The 21,833-nt window shown below is 40.4% G+C and overlaps 1 long non-coding RNA gene across 1 annotated transcript in view; it reads left to right on the top strand.

The window, feature by feature from the left end:
- LOC146801332 (uncharacterized) overlaps positions 1-17,986 on the top strand; it is a 131,191-nt gene extending 113,205 nt beyond the window's left edge. Inside the window, exon 3 of the long non-coding RNA XR_014967616.1 lies at positions 17,729-17,986. This is a non-coding gene — a long non-coding RNA (uncharacterized LOC146801332). The remainder of the gene's footprint in view (positions 1-17,728) is intronic.
- The last annotated feature ends 3,847 nt before the right edge of the window (positions 17,987-21,833 follow it).

Raw genomic sequence — 21,833 nt, forward strand, 5'->3', positions numbered from 1 at the left:
ACCTTATAAATACACTGAAAAAAACCAAAGGGTACATGGACGAGTTACAAAAGCATAGAATTTCAACAGTTATGGTTACCTGAGCTAACTGTAGCTTGCACTCTTGTAATGCACTGCTTGTGGCCTCACATATTACATCACTCGTGACATGGTCAGTGACATCACTGATGACATCACTGATTACATAGGTTTCAAATAAGAGGGATAAGGGGGGCGTTTTCCACTCACACAAGGGAGTGGGAGGTCCAGACTGGTAAAGTGCCCCAACAATGAGACTCTCAAGAAGAATGTTACCAGTAGTTCCTCAGAGGAAAGAGAAGGTGGAGGTGAATCGATAAGAGAGCCTAAAAGGACTACATGTACATTATGTGTAAAGTGGGTAATCCTTTTGTTGGATATTAATGCCCTCACACACCCTTTCAGGTGTCATGCTTCATCATCTGCGCTGCTCCTCGTCGGGCCGGCGGTGCAATGCCTAACGGGCTCCCTAAAAGGGGCACTTTATCGGAGTTCTTTTAATCCAACAGCCGTTTGGTGAAGTGCGGGTATGGGGGCCTGATTATTGTAGATACAAAAAGTGATTTAAAACAGGGTCGAGAGTACCAGTGTGGGAATTCAATTTATTCTAAAGGTCTCCTTCCCTGATTAAAAAGTGTGTGTGGCACTCGGTAGAGTGTAATGTCTCTATTTAGAGTGCATGAGATTGGTGGTCAACATGTTTCTCGCTCTGAGCTCGTGCGCTCGCGATTCGTCAGGACCTATAAAACTATCTACAAAAATAAGAGGGGACTATACAGAATATTGGTCTCCTAGTCACAATGAGTAATGTGAAAAAAATCATTCGGTTAGAATACCTGTCATGGTCTGGTGCTACCCTATTCAGTAGGACTGCGGACCACAACAGTACTTGGTGGACTCAGCGTGAGTCAAAGGACCTCTAAAAGTAGGTGTCTGCCCCGCTCACGCTACGTCTCAGCACCTACCCGAGCCACCACACTGCAAAAGTGACTACTAGTTAAAAAAAAACCATAGAAATTCACTTAAAAAATCAAAGGTTACAGGGACGTTATAGTTAGGAAATAGAATAAAATAAACCTTATAAATACACTGAAAAAAACCAAAGGGTACATGGACGAGTTACAAAAGCATAGAATTTCAACAGTTATGGATACCTGAGCTAACTGCAGCTTGCACTCTTGTAATGCACTGCTTGTGGCCTCACATATTACATCACTCGTGACATGGTCAGTGACATCACTGATGACATCACTGATTACATCACTGATGACATCTCAAATGACATCACTGATGAAATCATTCACAAAACCACTCACACAACCACTCACACTCCCATACAACCTCTCGTTGTCCACTCAGACACCCACACAACTAGTCACTTACCCATTCACTGACCCATATAAGTACTCATAAATCCACTTACTAATCCCTAGAGCCCTTCACACTCCCACTCACAAAGCCACTCACACAACCACTCACTCACCCATTAAGCTATTCATACAACTAGTCACCTGTGAGAGTCTCGAGGTGCTGAGTGGGGGAGGGGTGGGTCTGCAGTTCAGTCGAAGAGCCAGATCTTGAGGTCACTCAGACACCCACTCACACACGGCTACACATAGTCACTATATCAGTATATGTTCAAAGAAGTATCATTAATTAGTAGTATGCCTAGTATACTAATTAAACTTTTGTAGTAGTTTAGTATATATGTTTAACACTCATAAATTTATAGAAAACACACTCACTGGATGATGTCATCAGTGATGTCATAATTGATGTCATTTGTACTGTCATCAGTGTTGTCACTGAGCATGTCATGAGTGATGTAATATGTGAGGTCATAAGGACTGCATTGCAGGGGCACGACTCATAGTTAGCTCAGGCAATTATAACTGCGAAATTGTTGTGGTATAATTTGAATACAATGTGTGCCTAACTATAACATCTCTGTAACCTTTGGCTTTTTCAGTGTACACACACACACACGCATATATATGTGTGTGTGTGTATATGTATATATGTGGGTGTGTGAGAGTGTGTATATATATATATATATATATTATCTACTGGCGGTCGCCAGTAGATAGTTATAGTTAGGACCTATTTTCCATAGGAAATCCGCAACATTGTATTGGGAATATCTTTGGCGGCGGTTGACGAATCCTCGCGAAATTCTCCAAACTTTTGGCCAGCTCCGCTCCGCTCCTACCCTGAAAGTTTTGTGGTGATTCGTCAAGCAAGGGCTGAGACAAAAGGGGGGTCCCAAACACGTTTTTCCCATGCAATTTCCCATAGGATCTGTTGTCGCAGCTACAGCCCGAACCGCTGAACGGAATGACACCAAATTTGGCAAAGAGGTAGTCCTCAGTTCGGACTCGTGCCTTTTGCATATTTGGTGTGAATCTGTTCAGTAGTTCCTGAGAAAATGAGGGTAAAAGAGTTAGTGATATCTATGGCCCCGAACCGAGCACGCACCCTCCCGATCACACGCTGAATGCTAATTGGCTGTCGAGCGTCTCTCTACATTCGAAACCAGGAACTGTTGGCGGCCATTTTCTGCCTCGGTAGAAGCGAGGCTGAAGAAGCAAGGGGAATAAGTGCATAAAACATATAAAGGGGGCAGAGTGGAAATACTCTGACCCTCTAGAGGTGCTTAGGGGGTCCCAGAAGGACCCCCTGGGGCCCCCCCCTTTTAAAAAAGAAAAAGCGGGGAAATGCGTGCACGGTGCGCGCATCCTATCGCGTTGGATGCACGGATTCTCTCGCGGTGGGTGCGCGGATCCACGGCAACGTTTTTTGAAAAACGACAAGAAATCATTGGTTGTATAACAACTTTCTACACTGAAAGGTTGGGTGTATATTTTTGTTTTTTAAAGGTATGATTGTTATTGGTTAACAAAAACAGATTGTAAGGAACATTATATATGATAAGCTGATATGTTGAACAGTCAAGCACACTTCCTGTCTTGTGTAGGAACATTGTGTGCTGAACTTGTGACCTGTGAGCTCAGTGCAGTGTTCCATGACCTGTTTCTATGGTAACAGGCAGAAGGTAGATTGGGGGAAGGGTTGAAATGTATTTCAGTTGGAAAGGGTTGAAATGTTTAACCAATAGAAATGTGTGTTTGCTTTTGAGTTTATGTGCGAAGGATTGTGATTTGATGTTTACATGTATATGTGTGGAAAATGAAAGGGAAACTTTTCCATTCTTTGCTTTTGCTGAGAGGTGCACAGTGCAGAGATTCTGTAAAAGAAAATATGGTGAGTGATTGATATACTCCTTAATCTACAAAATAACTTGAAAGATGAGTTATTTAATTGTGAGGGGATGTATGTGGACTATTTTGATTTTAATCAGACTAATGTATTTATCCTGCTAAAGTGTAGGGAGTACTTTTTTTCTCTACAATGTGTGTGCATGTAGAAACCATTCTGTGATTGGCATTTGTGTTTTTCATGTGTTTGTAGACAGATAACTGTGCAGTTTTTATATGTTGGTAGAATTAGAAACCAGTCATTGTTTATGAATTTGTGAAATGAGTTATGTTATGTTTCTATACTAAGTTCGATAAAGTTATAAACCCAGATCTGGCCCAATTATGTATAATTTCTGGCCCAATGTTAATCCCGAATCCAATGACAACAACACTCAGTGGCGTTATTAAGCTTAGAAAAGAAAGAGAGTACCTTTTCAGAATGGCTTCACGTTTTTTAAAAAACCAACTCAAGACCTTGTATCTAACTAATTTAGGTGATTTAAATATCGAAAGTGGAGAGGGAATTTTGGTCTCTTTACAAATTAAATCCCAAAAAAAGTTTATAAACAAAGCCTCTTTAGATATTGAACTTTGTGAAAGATGGAGCATGGCTGACTATCGATGAGATGGCTTTCTTAATTCATGGAAACTTTCTTCTTATGGGTTCATATGCCCTATTGTATAAATCTCTGGTTCAATTTGATTTAGCACAGAATAGCCAATCCTTACATTTAACAAATGCTCTTTTCTGGTCCCCAATTTTCAAAAATCCTGGAAAATGGAGAAAAAGCTTAGCACAAAGCAGGGAGGAAGATCTGAGTGCCAAAGCAATAAAAAAGTGGCAGAAGCAGGAAAGTATTAAATTATTTGACAAATCTTGGAATACCTTAAATAAATTTAATTTCACGGTTTTGAGAGGCGCCAACTGGCGACGAATGCTTTTTTTTAGTAAGTGGTTATTATATTATACCCCTGCAACTCTCGCTAAAATGTATAGCACTACGTCGTCTACTTGCTTTAGATGTACCCAACCGGACCTGGCTAACTGGTCTCATATAATGGCCTTCTGCCCCAAAAGTAGGACATTCTGGAAAGGATTGTTCTCTCTGTTTTCCCTTCATTTACATTTTACGATTACCAGCTATGAAAATTTAATTATATTTGGATGCGATCCAGAGCTAAATTTGGTTGACTCTATGGCGAAACTTCTGTACATTCTGGTCGCAATGGCTAGATCTTTGATCCTTCAGTATTGGAAGACAGAAACGGTCCCAACTGTAGATGAATGGTATCAAAAAATTAAGAAAGTCAGGAAAACCGAATTTATATTTGCTCAAAGGATTGGGGCATTGCGCAAATGTACCAAAATTTGGGAATCCTATTTTGACTGAGATCATCTGTCTAATTACGGTTGATATCGCTGAGTAGTTTTTTTTCTCTTTGATGTACTCTGTCTAGTTCCGTATATTATCTATGCTATTTACTGTATTATTTGTTTTTGAATGGATTGCCAAGAACTCAATAAAAATATAATTTAAAAAAAATAATGTTTCTATACTAAAATGTAGTACTACTTCTAGATGAAGAAATGTGTTTTGATATAGTGCAAGGGATAGTGTTGTTTATCTAGAATCACACAGTGAGTCTGTGTGCATTTTGGAACCACTGTGAGAGAAGCATTTGGTAATATCGTGTATTTGCTGACAGATAAGTGTTTTAAAACCAGTCAGGTTGTCAAGTTTTAGTAGCATTAGAAGACAGTTATGGCTTATGCTTTCATTAAATGAGTCAGGCATTGACACTAAAGTGCAGTCGTGAAATATGTAGATTGTGTGCAGTTCCCTTATCACTTCCAGTGTAGTGAATGAGTTTTGGTAAACTCCTAGGAATACTGGTGCTTGTCTAGAATCATACTGTGAGTCTTTGTGCATTTGGGAACCACTGTGAGAGAAGCGTTTGGTAACATCGTGTATTTGCTGAGAGAAAACTGTTTTAAAACCTGTCATGTTGTCAAGTTTAAGTAGCATTAGAAGCCAGTCTTTGCTTATGTGTTGATTAAATGAGTCAGGTATTGCCACTAAAGAGCAGTCGTGAAATATGTAGATTGTGTGCAGTTCCCTTATCACTTCCAGTGTAGTGAATGAGTTTTGGTAAACTCCTAGGGATACTGGTGCTTGTCTAGAATCCCACTGTGAGTCTTTGTGCATTTGGGAACCACTGTGAAAGAAGCGTTTGGTAACATTGTGTATTTGCTGAAAGAAAACTGTTTTAAAAGTTGTCATGTTGTCAAGTTTTAGTAGCATTAGAAGCCAGTCATTGCTTATGCGTTGATTAAATGAGTCAGGCATTGACACTAAAGTGCAGTCGTGAAATATGTAGATTGTGTGCAGTTCCCTTACCACTTCCACTGTAGTGAATGAGTTTTGGTAAGCTGCTAGGGATAGTGTTGTTTGTCTAGAATCACACTGTGAGTCTGTGTGTATTTGGGAACCACTGTGAGAGAAGTGTTTGGTAACATCCTGTATTTGCTGACAGATATGTGTTGTAAAACATGTCATGTTGTCAAGTTTTAGTAGCATTAGAAGACAGTTATGGCTTATGCTTTCATTATATGAGTCAGGCATTGACAGTAAATTGCAGGTGTGAAATATGTAGATTGTGTGCAGTTCCCTTACCACTTGCACTGTAGTGAATGAGTTTTGGTAAGCTCATAGGGATAGTGGTGCTTGTCTAGAATCACACTGTGAGTTAGTGTGTATTTGGGATCACTGTGAGAGAATCATTTGGTAACATCATGTATTTGCTGACAGATAACTGTTTTAAAATCTGTCATGTTGAGAAGTTTTAGTAGCATTAGAATCCAGTCTTTGCTTATATGTTGATTAAATGAGTCATGCTTTGACACTGATGTGCTGTACTTAAATATGTAGATTGTGTGCAGTACCATTAACTCTTCCAGACTAGTGAACGAGTTTTGGTAAACTCCTAGGATAGTGTTGCTTGTCTAAAATCACACTGTGAGTCTGTGTGCATTTGGGTAAGGATTGTGAGAGAAGCATTTGGTAACATCATGTATTTGCTGACAGATAACTGTTTTAAAACCTGTCATGTTGTCAAGTTTTAATAGCATTAGAACACAGTTATGGCTTATGCTTTCATTAAATGAGTTAGGTATTGACAGTAAAGTGTAGTCGTGAAATATGTAGATTGTATGCAGTTCCCTTATCACTTCCAGTGTAGTGAATGAGTTTTGGTAAACTCCTAGGGATACTGGTGCATGTCTAGAATCACACTGTGAGTCTTTGTGCATTTGGGAACCACTGTGAAAGAAGCTTTTGGTAACATCGTGTATTTGCTGACAGAAAACTGTTTTAAAACTTGTCATGTTGTCAAGTTTTAGTAGCATTAGAAGCCAGTCTTTGCTTATGTGTTGATTAAATGAGTCAGGCATTGACACTAAAGTGCAGTCGTGAAATATGTAGATTATGTGCAGTTCCCTTATCACTTCCAGTGTAGTGAATGAGTTTTGTTAAACTCCTAGGAATACTGGTGCTTGTCTAGAATCACACTGTGAGTCTTTGTGCATTTGGGAACCACTGTGAGAGAAGCGTTTGGTAACATTGTGTATTTGCTGAAAGAAAACTGTTTTAAAAGTTGTCATGTTGTCAAGTTTTAGTAGCATTAGAAGCCAGTCATTGCTTATGCGTTGATTAAATGAGTCAGGCATTGACACTAAAGTGCAGTCGTGAAATATGTAGATTGTGTGCAGTTCCCTTACCACTTCCACTGTAGTGAATGAGTTTTGGTAAGCTGCTAGGGATAGTGTTGTTTGTCTAGAATCACACTGTGAGTCTGTGTGTATTTGGGAACCACTGTGAGAGAAGTGTTTGGTAACATCCTGTATTTGCTGACAGATATGTGTTGTAAAACATGTCATGTTGTCAAGTTTTAGTAGCATTAGAAGACAGTTATGGCTTATGCTTTCATTATATGAGTCAGGCATTGACAGTAAATTGCAGGTGTGAAATATGTAGATTGTGTGCAGTTCCCTTACCACTTGCACTGTAGTGAATGAGTTTTGGTAAGCTCATAGGGATAGTGGTGCTTGTCTAGAATCACACTGTGAGTTAGTGTGTATTTGGGATCACTGTGAGAGAATCATTTGGTAACATCATGTATTTGCTGACAGATAACTGTTTTAAAATCTGTCATGTTGAGAAGTTTTAGTAGCATTAGAATCCAGTCTTTGCTTATATGTTGATTAAATGAGTCATGCTTTGACACTGATGTGCTGTACTTAAATATGTAGATTGTGTGCAGTACCATTAACTCTTCCAGACTAGTGAACGAGTTTTGGTAAACTCCTAGGATAGTGTTGCTTGTCTAAAATCACACTGTGAGTCTGTGTGCATTTGGGTAAGGATTGTGAGAGAAGCATTTGGTAACATCATGTATTTGCTGACAGATAACTGTTTTAAAACCTGTCATGTTGTCAAGTTTTAATAGCATTAGAACACAGTTATGGCTTATGCTTTCATTAAATGAGTTAGGTATTGACAGTAAAGTGTAGTCGTGAAATATGTAGATTGTATGCAGTTCCCTTATCACTTCCAGTGTAGTGAATGAGTTTTGGTAAACTCCTAGGGATACTGGTGCATGTCTAGAATCACACTGTGAGTCTTTGTGCATTTGGGAACCACTGTGAAAGAAGCTTTTGGTAACATCGTGTATTTGCTGACAGAAAACTGTTTTAAAACTTGTCATGTTGTCAAGTTTTAGTAGCATTAGAAGCCAGTCTTTGCTTATGTGTTGATTAAATGAGTCAGGCATTGACACTAAAGTGCAGTCGTGAAATATGTAGATTATGTGCAGTTCCCTTATCACTTCCAGTGTAGTGAATGAGTTTTGTTAAACTCCTAGGAATACTGGTGCTTGTCTAGAATCACACTGTGAGTCTTTGTGCATTTGGGAACCACTGTGAGAGAAGCGTTTGGTAACATCGTATCCCTGTATCATGCTCATTGACTCTATGGTACCTGTGGGTGTTCTGGTGTGGCTCTTGGCTGTGTTCCCTTTCATGGTGCAGGTAATTGTCCTGCTTAACACCAGCAGAAAGCAGGTGTAAAATCCCTGGTGCTAACGTGTCTTATCACCGGAATTTGTTTCGCATTGTAATTGGTGTGAAAGTTGTGATGTGATTTTTTTATGTGCAGAACAATATACGAACTGAGCAGTGTATCTCATCAAGATCCAGCACCTGACGCACTATTCCCAATCAATATAAATACAACGAGATTTCTTAATAGATTTTGTGTGTACACTGTAAGTGCAGCCAATACCTCAGTGCAATTCAATACAGGATTTTAGTATTTAGAATAAATCGGAAAGGTGCACCTCGTGTCTTTTTGCACGGGAATGGCTACTCTCCATTTCATTATCAGCACTTTAACGGAAGTAAAGTTGAGATAAATCTAACACACTATTCAGAAGTTGGTGCAAACTGCAGATATCACCAGTATTCCAGCGATAAGTCCCCCAAAATTTAACACCATGGTGGACTCCATCAAATAACAGTAATAAGAACAAGAAAGAGTCACACAGCAGTTAAGAGAACAACCAAAAATGTTATTATATTTTTTCAAACTTTATTTTTTATAATAATAAATATATAAACGAAAAACTTTTTTCAAACTTTATTTTTTTATTAACATATATATGAACAATAAAATAATAAACAAAATGTAACAACAATAATAAAAAATAACAAGGCTGGAACACTACTGTGGGGACAATGGATGTCGACGACAGACCTGGAAAATAAGAAAGATTGTTAAAAAAACAACAACATGGTATTCTCAACAAAATACCACAAGAAACAAATCACAGATATATAAAATGCATACAGCTAACAAAATTTTATAAGTTTAACTTACAAAAACTGTAAATGTTGCCGCTTTAAAATATTTACCGAATCTGAAGAAAATGTTTTGCAGAAGGCACCACACAAACAACGTTTTTCTTCAGTGGTGAGGAAATGTTTTACTTTTTCCAAGGAGCAAACAAAGACCAATGCCACCTTCGTCACGTGCAAGATTTGCAAAAGAGTTCTGTTGCGAGGGGATCCTAACAAAAAATACTCGTGCGGCACGGCAAGTATGATGAAACACCTAAGGACCCTTCATACAAACAATCATGCACGAGAAGAGTGCAAACAGATGAGAAACACTCCTGTTCACTATCTGTAAAAAAGAATCACAAATAAATGTATATTAATAACTTTCAAATTTATACTATTCCATTACTGTACAAACACATTTTATATAAAAACTGACTAAGAAACTATAGCCCTGAACCACAAGTGTGACGATCGTTAAAACACTACATGCATAGTGCATACTACTTTGAAGCAGTTCATGCCCTAAAGCCTACCTCACTAAAATACTACATGCTAACTGACTAAATGATTACAGTAGTATAAGGAGACACACTGGGTGAGTGACAGGGTGTTTGCTAGAAGTGTATGAATACTAACTAGGGAATTGAAGGTGTGAAAGACAACTGTGTAGGTGATTAGAGGACTGCATCCATACTGGATAGGCATTTAAAGCAGTCCATGTGCTAAGGCCTGGCTCACTGCATGAGTACTTCGGTACTGACTGAATGATTAGAGTACAGCAAGGAGAGTGCCTAGGTGAATTTATAAGTGGTAGGCTTTTCGCACAGGGAATAGATTAGTACTTGGTACTGAATGAGTCACTAGAGGAGTGCAAAGGGACTGACAGGATGTTTGCTGGACTGTATGGATACTGACTAGAGAATTGAAAGTGTGAAAGACAAGTGTCTAAGTGGTTAGAAGACTGCATACATAGTGGATAGGGGTTTGAAGCAGTCCATGTGCTAAGGCCTGGCTCAGTGCATGAATACTAAGGCACTGACTGAATGATTAGAGTACTGCAAAGATAGTATCTTGGTGAATGTATAAGTGTTTGGGTTTTGGCACAGTGAATGGATTAGTACATGGTGCTGAATGGGTCACTAGAGGACTGCAAAGGTAGTTACAGGGTGTTTCCAGGAAGTGTATGGATACTGACTAGTGAATTGAAAATCTGAAAGACAAGTGTATAGTATGTTAGAAGACTGCATGCATACTGCATAGACATTTGAAGCAATCTATGTGGTAATGTATGGTTCACAACATGAGTACTTGGAAACTGACTAAATCATCAGACTACTGCTAGGTTAGTGCCTGGGTAAAACTTTTAAATGTTTAGTTCTGTCACAGTGAGGAGAATAGTACATGGTACTGCACTTTAGTGTCAAACCCTGCCTCATTTTATCAATGCATAAGCAAAGAATAGCTTCTAAAGCTACAAAAACTTGACAACATGACCGATTTTAAAACAGTTATCTGTCATCAAATACACTATGTTACCAAATGCTTCTCTCACAATCCTTACCCAAATGTACACAGACTCACAGTGTGATTTTAGACAAGCAACACTATCCCTAGCAGTTTACCAAAACTCATTCACTAGTCTAGAAGAGGTAATGGTACTGAACACAATCTACATATTTAAGTACAGCACATTAGTGTCAAAGCATGACTCATTTAATCAACGCATAACCAAAGACTGGCTTCTAATGCTACTAAAACTTGACAAAATGACAGGTTTTAAAAGAGTTATCTGCTAAAAAATACACAATGTTACCAAATGCTTCTCTCACAGTGGTTCCCAAATGCACACAGACTCACAGTGTGATTCTAGACAACAACCACTATACCTACGAGGAAATTTTCTACTTTTCTCGAGGGGCAAACAAAGACCAATGCCACCTTCGTCACGCGCAAGATTTGCAAAAGAGTTCTGTTACGAGGGGATCCTAACAAAAAATACTCGTGCGGCACGGCAAGTATGATGAAACACCTAAGGACCCTTCATCCAAACAATCTTGCACGAGAAGAGTGCAAACAGATGAGAAACACTCCTGTTCTGTATCTGTAAAAAAGAATCACAAATAAATGTATATTAATAACTTTCAAATTTATACTATTCCATTACTGTACAAGCACATTTTATATCAACACTGACTAAGAAACTATAGCCCTGAACCACAAGTATGACGATCGTTAAAACACTACATGCATAGTGCATACTACTTTGAAGCAGTTCATGCCCTAAAGCCTACCTCACTAAAAGACTACATGCTAAGTGACTAAATGATTACAGTACTATAAGGAGACACACTGGGTGAGTGATAGGGTGTTTCCTAGAAGTGTATGAATACTAACTAGGGAATTGAAGGTGTGAAAGACAACTGTGTAGGTGATTAGAGGACTGCATCCATACTGGATAGGCATTTAAAGCAGTCCATGTGCTAAGGCCTGGCTCACTACATGAGTACTTCGGTACTGACTGAATGATTAGAGTACAGCAAGGAGAGTGCCTAGGTGAATTTATAAGTGGTAGGCTTTTCGCACAGGGAATGGATTAGTACTTGGTACTGAATGAGTCACTACAGGAGTGCAAAGGGAGTGACAGGATGTTTGCTGGCCTGTATGGATACTGACTAGGGAATTGAAAGTGTGAAAGACAAGTGTCTAGGTGGTTAGAAGACTGCATACATAGTGGATAGGGGTTTGAAGCAGTCCATGTGCTAAGGCCTGGCTCAGTGTATGAATACTTAGGCACTGACTGAATGATTAGAGTACTGCAAAGATAGTATCTTGGTGAATTTATAAGTGTTTGGGTTTTGGCACAGTGAATGGATTAGTACATGGTGCTTAATGGGTCACTAGAGGACTGCAAAGGGAGTTACAGGGTGTTTCCTGGAAGTGTATGGATACTGACTAGCGAATTGAAAATGTGAAACACAAGTGTATAGTATGTTAGAAGACTGCATGCATACTGCATGGACATTTGAAGCAATCTATTTGGTAATGTATCGTTCACAACATGAGTACTTGGAAACTGACTAAATCATCAGACTACTGCTAGGTTAGTGCCTGGGTAAAACTTTTAATTTTTCAGTTCTGGCACAGTGAAGAGAATAGTACATGGTACTGCACTTTAGTGTCAAACCCTGCCTCATTTTATCAATGCATAAGCAAAGAATAGCTTCTAAAGCTACTAAAACTTGACAACATGACCGATTTTAAAACAGTTATCTGTCATCAAATACACTATGTTACCAAATGCTTCTCTCACAATCCTTACCCAAATGTACACAGACTCACAGTGTGATTTTTGACAAGCAACACTATCCCTAGCAGTTTACCAAAACTCATTCACTAGTCTAGAAGAGGTAATGGTACTGCGCACAATCTACATATTTAAGTACAGCACACTAGTGTCAAAGCATGACTCATTTAATCAACGCATAAGCAAAGACTGGCTTCTAATGCTACTAAAACTTGACAAAATGACAGGTTTTAAAAGAGTTATCTGCTAAAAAATACACGATGTTACCAAATGCTTCTCTCACAGTGGTTCCCAAATGCACACAGACTCACAGTGTGATTCTAGACAACAACCACTATAACTAGGAGTTTACCAAAAATTCTTCACTACTGTGGAACTGATAAGGGAACTGCACACAATCTACATATTTCAGGACTGCACTTTTGTGTCAAAACCTGACTCATTTAATAAAAGCATAAGCAAAAACTGGCTTCTAATTCTACTAAAACTTGACAACATGACAGGTTTTAAAAGAGTTATCTGTCACTAAATACATGATGTTACCAAATGCTTCTCTCACAGTGGTTCCCAAATGTACACAGACTCACAGGGTGATTCTAGACAAACAACACTATTCCTTGCACTATACAAAAACACATTTCTTCATCTAGAAGGAGTACTACATTTTAGTGTAAAAACATAACTCATTTCACAAATTCATAAACAATGACTGGTTTCTAATTCTACCAAAATATAAAAACAGCACAGTTATCTGTCTGCAAACACATAAAAAACACAAATGCTTATCACAGAATGGTTTCTACATTCACACACACTGTCAATAAGATTGTAGAGAAAAAAGTACTCCCTAGCAGAAATACATTAGTCTGATTAAAATCAAAATAGTCTACATACATCCCCTCACAATTAAATAACTCACCTTTCAAGTTGTTTTGTAGATTAAGAAGTAAATCAGTCACACACCAGATTTTCTTTTACAGAATCTCTGCACTGTGCACCTCTCAGCAAAAACAAAGAATGGAAAAGTTTCCCTTTCATTTTCCACACATATACATGTAAACATCAAATCACAATCCTTCACACATAAACTCAAAAGCAAACACACATTTCTATTGGTTAAACATTTCAACCCTTTCCAACTGAAATACATTCCAACCCTTCCCCCAATATGCCTTCTGCCTGTTACCATAGAAACAGGTCATGAAACACTGCACTGAGCACACAGGTCACAAGTTCAGCACACAATGTTGCTAAACAAGACAGGAAGTGTGCTTGACTTTTCAACATATCAGCTTATCATATATAATGTTCCTTACAATCTGTTTTTCTTAACCAATAAGAATCATACCTTTAAAAAACTGAAATATACACCCTACCTTTCAGTGTTGACAGTAGTCATACAACCAATGATTCCTTGTCTTTTTTTAAAAAAAAATTCCGTGGATCCGCGCACCCAACGCGAGAGAATCCGAGCACCTAACGCGATAGGATGCGCGCACCATGCGCGCATTTCGCTGTTTTTTTTTTTTAAAAAGGGGGCCCCATGGGGTCCTAGAAGCACCTCTAGAGGGTCAGAGTATTTCCACTCTGCCCCCTTTATATGTTTTACACACTTATTCCCCTTGCTTCTTCAGCCTTGCTTCTACCGAGGCAGAAAATGGCCGCCAACAGTTCCTGGTTTCGAATGTAGACAGACACTCGACAGCCAATTAGCATTCAGCGTGCGATCGGGAGGGTGCGCGCTCGGTTCAGGGAGGGTGCGCTTACGGTGCGGGTAGGGTCCACGGATCCTCCCCGGCCATAGATATTTATGTACATTTAACTCTAATTTTCTCAGGAACTACTGAACGGATTCACACCATTTATGCAAAAGGCACGAGTCTGAACCGAGGACTACCTCTTTGCCAAATTGGTGTCATTCCGTTCAGCGGTTCGGGCTGTAGCTGCGACAACAGATCCTATTGGAAACTGCATGGGGAAAACGCGTTTTGGGACCCCCCTTTTTTCTCGGCCCCTGCTTGACGAATCACCACAAAACTTTCAAGGTAGGAGCGGAGCGGAGCTGGCCAAAAGTTTGGAAACTTTCACAAGGATTCATCAACCAGCGCCAGACTGGGAATAGAATGTTGCGGATTTCCTATGGAAAATAGGTCCTAACTAGAACTACCTACTGGCGACCGCCAGTAGGTAATATATATATATATATATTCACTGAAAAAACCATAGGTTTCAGGGGCGTTATAGTTAGGAATTGGCATTTAAAAAACCTTAGAAATTCACTGAAAAAACCAAAGGTTTCAGGGGCGTTATAGTTAGCTGGACATTTCCCTCGTACAAAACCCTAGAAATTCCCCTGTTATAGTTAGTTCAGCTAACTATAACTCGCGCCTCCGCAATGCACTGCTGATGACGTCACATATTGATATCACTCATGACATGGTCAGTGACATCACTGATGACATCACTGATGACATCTCATTCTTACGCTCTTATACAATCACTGATACAAGCACACACTCATCCATACAGCCACTCTCACAATCACACACTCTCACATATACCCACTTATATACTCTTACACACATATACTGCCTTTCACATATGTAGTTACTCACACATGTACCACTGAGATATACATTCAATCACTAACACACCCATACATACACTCACCCAACCATACGGTCCATCACAGATGCACTCTTAAAACCATGCACCCATAGAATCACCCACTCACACATGTATGCACAGAGTCACACACACCCTACCCACACAAACACTCAGGGACCCATACAGATACTCAGACAACCAATCAATAACCCATAGAGACACCCATATAGCTATTCACAAAACCATGCAGCCGCTTATACACCAACAGACAGACAGATACAGACATTCACACAGTTTACTCACTAGTCTGCAGTAAGATACTTTCAATGACTCACTTATAGAGTCAGTCATGCACCTACTAAATCATCCATTCACACACTTATACACCCACTCATTTTTCCATAGGTTTTTCCCTATATATATATTAAACATATTTTAAATTTACAGAAACACACACTCACTGGATGACGTCATCAGTGATGTCATTTGAGATGTCATCAGTGATGTCATGAGTGATGTCACTGACCATGTCATGAGTGATGTAATATGTGACGTCATCAGCAGTGCATTGCGGGGGCGCGAGTTATAGTTAGCTGAACTAACTATAATGGGGGAATTTCTAGGGTTTTGTACGAGGGAAATGTCCAGCTAACTATAACGCCCCTGAAACCTATGTTTTTTTCAGTGAATTTCTAAGGTTTTTTAAATGCCAATTCCTAACTATAACGCCCCTGAAACCTTTGGTTTTTTCAGTGAATATATATATATATATATATATATATATATATATATATATATATATATTACCTACTGGCGGTCGCCAGTAGGTAGTTATAGTTAGGACCACGTTTCCATAGGAAATCCGCAACATTCTAATTTGAATAACTTTGGCGCCGGTTGACGAATCCTCGTGAATTTTTCAAAATAGGTGGGGCGCTACGCTCCGCTCCTACCCTGAAAGTCTCGGGGGGATTCGTCAAGCGGGGGCTGAGATAAAAGGGGGGTCCCAAAACGCGTTTTTCCCATGCATTTTTCCATAGGACCTTTAGACACAGCTACAGCCCGAACGGCTGAACAGAATTACTTGAAATTTGGCAGAGAGGTAGTCCTCAGGTCAAGGAAGTGCCTTTTGTAGGTTTGGTGTAAATCTGTTCAGTAGATTCTGAGAAAATAGCCTTTAAATCAATATATATATCTGAGCCAGCTTACGGTGCGCTTACGGTGCGCTTACCTCTCTCGCAATCTGACAGGGGGTTGAAAAACAAAGTGCAAATCATGTAAAGGGGCTGTTTACACAGCTCCCAAGCACCTAGCCATGTCGAGGGAGTCCCCAACGATCCCCCAAGTGAAAAAAGGCAATTTTAATTTTTTCGAAAATTTCGTCGATTACGCTTACCGTACGCGTACGCGTACGGTAAGAAATAATAAAAAAAAAAAAAATATCCACATTCTCCCCACCCCGTGTGCAAAAGGTGCCCGAAGGGCACCTTTTGTGCATTGCTCATCAGAGATAAACAAAACCTATATTTTACCTGTCACAACGATGCTCATCATATGACCTCCATGTGCTCCTCCATGTGCTCCGATGGCCCATCTAGCGTAACGTGGGCACGCGGTGCGCGAAGCGCACCGCGTGCTCACTGTGCGCGCACGGTGCACGAAGCGCACCGTGCGCGCACGGGACGAACTGCGTTAAGTGGGCGCGCACGCCACAAATGGCGTAAAGTAACTTAGCATTTAAAAAACCGTACAAATTCACTGAAAAAACCATAGGTTTCACACACGTTATAGTTAGGAATTAGCATTTAAAAAACCTTGCAAATTCACTGAAAAAACCATAGGTTTCACACATGTTATAGTTAGCTGGACATTTTACTGATAAAAAACCAATGAAATTCCCCCGTTATAGTTACTGTAGGCAACTATAACTCACGCGACCGTAATCCTCTGCTGATGACATATGTGTCTTTATGAAAAAAAAATATTTGTAATATATGTATAGCTAAAATTTAATGGAAGAAGACATGGGCAAATAAGTGTCTAAATACAGTATTAGCATCAGCAGAGGATTACGGTCGCGTGAGTTATAGTTGCCTACAGTAACTATAACGGGGGAATTTCATTGGTTTTTTATCAGTAAAATGTCCAGCTAACTATAACATGTGTGAAACCTATGGTTTTTTCAGTGAATATATATATATATATACACACTCCACAGCGGCCTAATCGACTCAGCCCACCGTACAGCGGCACAGACGAAGAACGACAATCCAGGACTTTCGACAAGAAATGTATTTTATTAGTTTCCAGCAGACATGCTTATTAGAATGGTGTGGTGTACAACAATCACAACGACTGACCACAACCGACGCGTTTCGACAACAGCCACCCAGACACACACACATATACGTGTGTGTGTGTTTTGTTTTTATACTTGCTTAAAGTACCCATGGAGCTGCAACATTCTTGCACATTTACATATATTTTAAATGTACCGCCGTCTCGTTATCCTGTTTTGCACATTGCACTTTTAGCCTGACTTTCCAAGTAAGTGTAGTCTCGTTCAGAAGTTGGCGCATCCAAGCTAGAAGCTGCAGATATGGTGAAGTCAACCTTTTACAATAGTTTATTTTATCTTTCTTCCAGGCACACTCTTCCACTCCAGAAGAGCCTGGCGCCTGCGCACCAGTGTCTGTCTGGAGTTTCAGTTTCATCATGCGTCCTTCCTCCACTTATTGCATAAAGAAGAAGTTTACAAATGCAGCACGGAAATGTACAGAATTCAGCTTCACGTGCTGCAACTGAGCAGACGGCAGAGCTCTGTCCCTTGAAATGGCAAATGGCACTTAAAGAATTGTTGATGCTTGACGGTTATTTTTGCATTAAATACGTGTTAGATTCCTATGAGTTTTCTCAAGTGTCTTTTTTCTTCCACACCTGCTGAGTGCTATACCATATAAAACAAATGAGTGTCTTCATTATTATATTTATTTATGGTAATTTGAAAATAATCCTGTTTAAATCATGCTGTTTACTGTGCAGCACAGTCATACAACAACGCTCCAGATGTTATTATGAACGAATAATTCATGGATGGCTCAGAGCTACATTAACCGATTAATACACATTTTTCACGTCACTTTTGGGTAAGAGAGGGTTCTCTGGGCTGGATGTTGGCAGGCTACAATCAGCTCCCCCTCCACCCCAGGGATGCGCACCAGCCTGTTTATAGGTTGTAGATATAGGGGGACTTGGGAAAAATCAGTTGAAGGTTCCTATGTATAGGTTGTAGGGATAGGGGGACAGTTAGATGAAGGTTCCTATGTATAGGTTGTAGGGATAGGGGACTTGGGGACAATATATGAGGTTTCCTATGTATATGTTGTAGGAATAGGGGACATGGGGACAATTGGGTGAGGGTTCCTATGTATGGGTTGTAGGGATAGGGGGAATTTGGGACAATAGATGAGGTTTCCTATGTATAGGCTTTAGGGATAGGGGACATGGGGACAATTGATGAGGGTTCCTATGTATAGGTTGTAAGGATAGGGGGACAGTTAGATGAAGGTTCCTATGTATAGGTTGTGGGGATAGTGGGACTTGGGAAAAACTAGTTGAAGGTTCCTATGTATAGGTTGTAGGGATAGGGGACTTAGTGTCAATAGATGAGGGTTCTTATATATATGTTGTAGGGATAGGGGACTTGGGTACAATAGATGAGGTTTCCTATGTATAGGCTTTAGGGATAGGGGACAATTGATGAGGGTTCCTATGTATAGGTTGTAGGGATAGGGGGACTTGGGGACAATTAGATGAGGGTTCCTATGTATAGGTTGCGGGGATAGTGGGACTTGGGAACAATTAGTTGAAGGTTCCTATGTATAGGTTGTAGGGCTAGGGGGACAGTTAGATGAAGATTCCTATGTATAGGTTGTAGGGATAGGGGGACTTGGGGACAATTAGATGAGGATTCCTATGTATAGGTTGTAGGGATATGGGACTTTGTGTCAATAGATGAGGGTTCTTATATATAGGTTGTAGGGATAGGGGACTTGGGGACAATAGATGAAGTTTCCTATGTATAGGTTGTAGGGATAGGGTACTTGGGGACAATAGATGAGGTTTCCTATGTATAGGTTGTAGGGATAGGGGACTTGGGGACAATTGGAGGAGGGTTCCTATGTATGGGTTGTAGGGATAGGGGGACTGTGGGACAATTGGATGAGGTTTCCTATGTATAGGTTGTAGGGATGGGGGCAGTTAGATGAAGGTTCCTATGTATAGATTGTAGGTCTAGGGGACTTGGGGACAATAGATGAGGTTTCCTATGTATAGGCTATAGAGATAGGGGACATGGGGACAATTGATGAGGGTTCCTATGTATAGGTTGTAGGGATAGGGGGACTTGGGGACAATTAGATGAGGGTTCCTATGTATAGGTTGCGGGGATAGTGGGACTTGGGAACAATTCGTTGAAGGTTCCTATGTATAGGTTGTAGGGATGGGGGACAGTTAGATGAAGATTCCTATGTATAGGTTGTAGGGATAGGGCGACTTGGGGACAATTAGATGAGGGTTCCTATGTATAGGTTGTAGGGATAAGGGGACAGTTAGATGATGAATCCTATGTATAGGTTGTAGGGATAGGGGGACTTGGGGACAATTAGATGAGGTTCCTATGTATAGGTTGTAGGGATATGGGACTTAGTGTCAATAGATGAGGGTTCTTATATATAGGTTGTAGGGATAGGGGACTTGGGGACAATATATGAGGTTTCCTATGTATAGGTTGTAGGGATAGGGGACTTGGGGACAATAGATGAGGATTCTTATGTATAGGTTGTAGGAATAGGGGACTTGGGCACAATTGGGTGAGGGTTCCTATGTATGGGTTGTAGGGATAGGGGGACCTGGGGACAAATAGATGAGGGTTCCTATGTATAGGTTGTAGGGATATGGGACTTAGTGTCACTAGATGAGGGTTCTTATATATAGGTTGTAGGGATAGGGGACTTGGGGACAATAGATGAGGTTTCCTATGTATAGGTTGTAGGGATAGGGGACTTGGGGACAATAGATGAAGTTTCCTATGTATAGGTTGTAGGGATAGGGGACTTGGAGACAATTGAGTGAGGGTTCCTATGTATAGGTTGTAGGGATATGGGACTTAGTGTCAATAGATGAGGGTTCATATATATAGGTTGTAGGGATAGGGGACTTGGGGACAATAGATGAGGTTTCCTATGTATAGGTTGTATGGATAGGGGACTTGGGGACAATAGATGAGGTTTCCTATGTATAGGTTGTAGGGATAGGGGACTTGGGGACAATTGGATGAGGGTTCCTATGTATGGGTTGTAGGGATAGGGGGACTGTGGGACAATTGGATGAGGTTTCCTATGTATAGGTTGTAGGGATAGGGGGGCAGTTAGATGAAGGTTCCTATGTATAGGTTGTAGGGATAGGGGACTTGAGGGACAATATATGAGGTTTCCCATGTATAGGTTGTAGGAATAGGGGACATGGGGACAATTGGGTGAGGGTTCCTATGTATGGGTTGTAGGGATAGGGGGAATTTGGGACAATAGATGAGGGTTTCTATGTATAGGCTTTAGGGATAGGGGACATGGGGACAATTGATGAGGGTTCCTATGTATAGGTTGTAAGGATAGGGGGACAGTTAGATGAAGGTTCCTATGTATAGGTTGTGGGGATAGTGGGACTTGGGAACAATTAGTTGAAGGTTCCTATGTATAGGTTGTAAGGATAGGGGACTTAGTGTCAATAGATGAGGGTTCTTATATATATGTTGTAGGGATAGGGGGACTTGGGTACAATAGATGAGGTTTCCTATGTATAGGCTTTAGGGATAGGGGACATGGGGACAATTGATGAGGGTTCCTATGTATAGGTTGTAGGGATAGGGGGCTTGGGGACAATTAGATGAGGGTTCCTATGCATAGGTTGCAGAGATAGTGGGACTTGGGAACAATTAGTTGAAGGTTCCTATGTATAGGTTGTAGGGCTAGGAGGACAGTTAGATGAAGATTCCTACGTATAGGTTGTAGGGATAGGGGGACTTGGGGACAATTAGATGAGGATTCCTATGTATAGGTTGTAGGGATATGGGACTTAGTGTCAATAGATGAGGGTTCTTATATATAGGTTGTAGGGATAGGGGACTTGGGGACAATAGATGAGGTTTCCTATGTATAGGTTGTAGGGATAGGGGACTTGGGGACAATAGATGAGGTTTCCTATGTATAGGTTGTAGGGATAGGGGACATGGGGACAATTGGATGAGGGTTCCTATGTATGGGTTGTAGGGATAGGGGGACTGTGGGACAATTGGATGAGGTTTCCTATGAATAGGTTGTAGGGATAGGGGGGCAGTTAGATGAAGGTTCCTATGTATAGATTGTAGGTCTAGGGGACTTGGGGACAATAGATGAGGTTTCCTATGTATAGGCTGTAGGGATAGGGGGACTTGGGGACAATTAGATGAGGGTTCCTATGTATAGGTTGCGGGGATAGTGGGACTTGGGAACAATTAGTTGAAGGTTGCTATGTATAGGTTGTAGGGATAGGGGGACAGTTAGATGAAGATTCCTATGTATAGGTTGTAGGGATAGGGGGACTTGGGGACAATTAGATGAGGGTTCCTATGTATAGGTTGTAGGGATAGGGGGACAGTTAGATGAAGATTCCTATGTATAGGTTTAAGGGATAGGGGGACTTGGGGACAATTAGA

The sequence above is a fragment of the Triturus cristatus genome, chromosome 8 (assembly GCF_964204655.1).
Source record: "Triturus cristatus chromosome 8, aTriCri1.1, whole genome shotgun sequence".
Lineage (NCBI taxonomy): Eukaryota > Metazoa > Chordata > Amphibia > Caudata > Salamandridae > Triturus > Triturus cristatus.